Here is a 5648-nt window from a genome sequence, read left to right on the forward strand (position 1 = left end):
AAGACTAATGTTGAGCTCGTTCGACATTAGTTTAGTACGAATATCATTAAATCTATTTAAAATAGTATTATAAAGGGGTGTTTAGTTGTTTATATAATTATAAGGTCATTAAGTAATTATGGATGATAGATTTTGAAAATTCAATTAGTATAAATAAGGGTCTCTAGCTCTCATATTTCTTGCACCATTCTCTTGATTCAAGAGTCTTTCTCTTCTTATCCCCCAAGCATTTCGGTCTCTCGTGATTCGACTTCTCTTTCTGTAATTTTAGTATAGTAAGTTGAGCGCTGAAGCGCTGCACGAATATTTCTTAGAAAGATTCAGCAACGAAGTTCTGCCCCTGCAGAGCCCGACTCCTAGCTAAAACCCTCTTGTAAGTAAGTTATGCTTACCTTATTTTAATATAGCTTATATTTAAAACTAGTATTGTTATTATGAACTTATAATAAATATTTGAGCTATTATTATATAAGTGTTGTTATAATATCTTTTTAACTACTTGCGGTACGGGGAATCTGGTTTAAAGGGTCGCATAGGGTTGTTGGATTTTAGAAGTGCTATATGCCAAAATGGTCCTGCCCTCCAGTGTTTTATGTCTGGCCCCTGTCTGTACATAATGGTTGGAAAGTATTGTTTAAATGTTTATATAATAATAATAAGACTAATAATTTGTCACGGTAAATATTAGACTAAAACCTAGTGGTAATAATACTAGGTTTCGTCGAAGAAAATTATTTTAAAGTAAACGAAGCGCTGTCCGAGTACCGAGTCACCACCTTCTCAGGTGAGTGCATAGTTACTTTCATCTTACACATAGATATGAAGTATTTTATATAAATTACATGCTATATGTGCATATTATCAAAATACTTGCTGTCTATGGTAGATGAACGATTTTATACACGTTTTAAATGATTTAAACTGTATATGTATTTTATATCTACGAAAATGTTGGGGTAAAACATGGGTAGATGTAATAGATGGAATATGAGTTGGACGATGAGTTGAGAGGTGTTATAGATCGTGGGGTGAAGGTGAGAGGTGGGCGATGTGAGAAGCCTTTTTTCCCAAATGATGTCCCCGTCATTCGGCAGAGTATGGATGACAACCACAGACTATTCTAGACAGTCTAGTGGAACACTAGCAGGCTCGCAACCTATAGGTGTTGTGAACGATGTGTTCACCCGGTGTACTCTAAACCTTGGTGACCTTGCAAACTTGGTGCCTAAACCCTGGTGATCATGCAGACTTGATGCCTAAACCTTGGTGATCATGCAGACCTGATGCCTAAACCCTTGCGACTATGCAGACTTAGTGCTCGTTGTGTAAACCGTGGCAATGATGGACTTCGTGCTGATTCCTTAGGATGATCCTTAGGAATGAGTGAACGAGAAATAGCTGATTATTAGGGTAGATCCTTAAGAATAAAGAAGATAATGGGGTTGGGTAATTGGGTTGATTGCTTGATTGTTTAAACATAATATGTATATTATTGTGGGTTGAAAACCCTATGTACTCACCATGTTTCCGAACCTGACCCACTCAGTTTATTTGTATCACAGGTGTCGATATGAAGTTCCATTACACTGAGAGATTTAAAAGAGATGTAGATCACTAGTGATAATGAATGTAAGTTCTGTTAATGCTTATGTTTCTGTATTGACGATGATATCCCAAATGTTTTAAAATGAATAAAAATACTTTTCTTCGGAAATTCTTTGATAGCGTATTTATCATGTTTTACTGGAACAAATTCCGCAACATTTTTATTAAAAGAGGTACTCTGATTTTTATAAAGCATAAACAAAATCGGTCTTTTCTGGCCAAGAAAATGGGGATGTCACAAAGCAACAAGAGGTTAGTGTTCTATCTCTTATTTCATTTTAAAGTAGGTTGTTATAACTAGTAAAACCTAGATTTTAGGGTGCTTGTACACATAAATTATTGTTTTTGTTTGCACTGCCTTGATCATGTGTATTGATGTCATGAAAACCCAACATTTCCCACATTCAAAACCTTACACATTTCATAAAAGCTCATTTTCTAAGAAAATCGAAACATTCAATGCGACAATGATACGAAACACAATAATTTGCTTTGTTATAACTTTTACACTAACAATGGAATGCAATTTCATTCCTCGTGCCCACAAAAAAAACAGAAGTTTGAACAAAAATATGAACCATCAATAACGTCATTCGTACCTCCTCTCTTACATCCATGTACCACAATCATTTTAGCGCCATTATTTTCAAATGACCACATACGTACCACATACCTCCCATCCAAAATTTTAAATTACAATGCCAAAACCTAATTGCTATATAACCAAACTCCTTACATCCATCTTTGAGTTTTTGGATGCTTATGTTATCTAATTATTACCTCAACCACTAAAAAAATTACAACCACGATCCACACAATGCATTCTTTCTTGGATACCTTTCAAACCATGGCGGTTTTATATGTTATGTTCTCAACATTAAAGAATCCTCATCTCCCCACATTTTTGTCAATTTTTATGAGAATATATCTCCATTCGACAAAACTATATCACACCAACCCATATCTTCTGATTTATTCCATACTAACACTTTCCCATTCAATTTACACCCCTCCAACACACTAACAAACTCACCATCCCACGGAAAAGAAGCTCAATAACTCTGTTATGGGCCAAACTTATCTTCGATAGCATTGCTACCACACATCCGCCTCTCTTTTAAACTACAAACACCACCCTTAGTCCAAACCTAAGGCTACATATAACATTATGGACCTCCTAACCCGTCACCTCCACCATTTTGAGCCCAGAACCCATCCGCACCCATATTTCCCTCTTGTTGACCACCATTCCAGTCTATACATCTCCCTTTTTACCCATTAATAATAACCCAAACGCTCCAACACCATCTCCAAATATCTCTTCCAATCCTCAAACTATCTAGACCATATAAACCTATAACATGTTAGGAATTACATAACCAAAAATTCCATTTAATCTTCTTACAATTACATAAATATCTCACATGCCATAAAATCCAAAAGGCACTCTATCCGACCCAAATTGGAAAATGCCATGAATGGTGAACTTAATTCCCTTATTGATAATAAAACTAAGGTACTTGTCCCACGAAACTAGACATGTCAGCCATCCGCTCTATATAGATCTTTAGACATAAAATGAACTCGGATGAGGCTTTTGAATGCTATAAAGCATACATTATAGGTGATAGTGAGTCACAACAAGTAGGAGTTGACTACTTGAACAATTTTAGTCATGTTGTTATACTGAAAAACTATATGGACAATCTTACGCCTTGTTCTATCGAAATCTTGGCACAATCACTAAATGTATATCAAGAAGGCTTTCTTATATGGATCTCTTCACGAAACATTATACATTCACCAACCTATGGGATTTCATGACCCATCTCGACTAGACCATGTATATATTTTACATGACCCATCTCGACTAGACCACGCTCTTGGTCAATCGATCCACAAACGATGCACAAAACCTTCATTACATTGATCGTACGCCCAACATACTCATCAGGGACCAAAAATACATATTAAGATCTTAATGGTTAAGCCAATGACTTCCAAAGTCAAATATAACCTTAATAATATGTCTTAACACATAAAATTGGCAACTTTACTCCCTTTTCATGGCTTAATGGGACCAAAACCTTAATACAAACCATAATAAGCACCCAAACTCATGCATGGTCTAACACAACTCATCAAGATGACATTTTTATGAACAAGGGACCCCCCAAATGTCAAGATACATTATATTAAGCTCATGTAGTAGCTCATACTCACATAGACGACTCTAAGGACCAAAAATGAACCTAAAATGCTCCTTAAACTAGATCTAACACCTAGAGTCATCAATATAGAAACTTTTTACCTCCATAAGATAGATCAAGATGTAATAATCTTGGATCTAAAAGCTCCAAGTAATCCCACACTTTTACAAGAAGCTTCGTTTTCTTCAAAGATCACCAAAATACTTGAAATACCACCAAAAGCTCAAAAACCCACTCAAACAGGGGCTAGGGTTTCGTTTCTAAGGTTTAGAGGGATGGAGGATGAAGATAATAAGGTTTGGTGGTGACTTGTGGAGCTTAAATAGGGTCCAAGACCTTAAATTAGGGTTTAGGTCTGACTGGAGTATGCCTAGCGTACTCCATAAGGCATGCACGGTCATATGGCTTGGTACACCCAGCGTACTAACCTCGGCACTAGTACGTCATGAGTAAACATATGTACACCATGCGTACTCGCTTAAACCCTAACACCATGAATCTTCTGAAGGCCATAACTTCTTTTTTATAAGTCCGTGTCCGACGATCCTTATATCCATGAAGAGGTAAGAAGAAGTTGTACACTTCTATCAACTCATACTTGCCTTAAAACCTCTTAAACAAAAATCCAAATTCCATAAAAGCCCGAACTCACACTTTAACAAAATACCCCTTGGCTCCAAAACACAAACCGAACTTCCCGGATCATCCAAATTACCTTACCCACACCCAAATGGGTCTAAATCTATTTTCCTTATAGGCCCTAAGTCTGATGATACTCGGTCTTCAGGTCACCACCCTGCATTAGGAAATGATTCGAAACAGGGCGTTACAATAATCAAGTACCTTGCTCCAACTGATCTCCATCGGGTCTAACCCGCACGATCATAACCATACGGCCTCACCCATGGGTCTCACCCAGACTGCACAATCTAATGGGCCTCACCCACGGGTCTCACCTAATCGAGTGTTGTACAAGCGTAACCTCTCCTCGGTTCCAACGATCCTCATACCAACTAAGAGTAATAGTGACTTCGGTATCAAACCATTTCTTGCAATTTTCATGATTGTGTCGTGCGAATTTGCTAGAAACGAACGTGCAATTTACATTTAATTTTTTACTTTAATTAGTTTTAAAATGTATTAGGTTAATTCTATGACAATATTTGAAATACAAATGATGGGATAAAAGTCCATACCAAATAAATTAAGGTAGGTCATATACAAATTTTAAAATAGGTCACAAAATTTTTTATTAATTACTTGTAGCAATTATTATTTCTTTAGATTCATCAAGTGACCCACCTTCACTTGCAATACCCTCGCCACTACATGATTTTAACATATCCCCGAAAGCACACACTCTATATAAAAGGTATATATATATACGAGTTGTCAATTAATCATTAAAAGTACAAACACTACTAGAAAAGGTGTATTAGCGACGGAAAAATGCATCGAAAATAACGATGGTTTACCAACAGATCTCCAACAGATTTAGAAGGATTTATTGCATCGATTTTAGCAACCACTTTCTAACGGTTTACCGACAAGAGTAAAAAAAATAGATTTTGTGGTCAACATGTTGGTAAATTGTAAAAGAAAGAAAAGATTCTGGCGGAAATTGAATAGTAGACCTACTTATTGATTCCACCACTTCAACGAATCTACTGGATTTGTAAACCCGGTCCATTTTTTTCAACCGAAACCTAATTTACCCCTTCACGATCTAATACGCTTTGCCACCTCTGACTTACGCACACCTCTGATCCATGGCACACTATCTCCGACCATCGCACACCATTGTGCACTACCATCATCACTGATCTGAGGATA

The sequence above is a fragment of the Lactuca sativa genome, chromosome 9 (assembly GCF_002870075.4).
Source record: "Lactuca sativa cultivar Salinas chromosome 9, Lsat_Salinas_v11, whole genome shotgun sequence".
Lineage (NCBI taxonomy): Eukaryota > Viridiplantae > Streptophyta > Magnoliopsida > Asterales > Asteraceae > Lactuca > Lactuca sativa.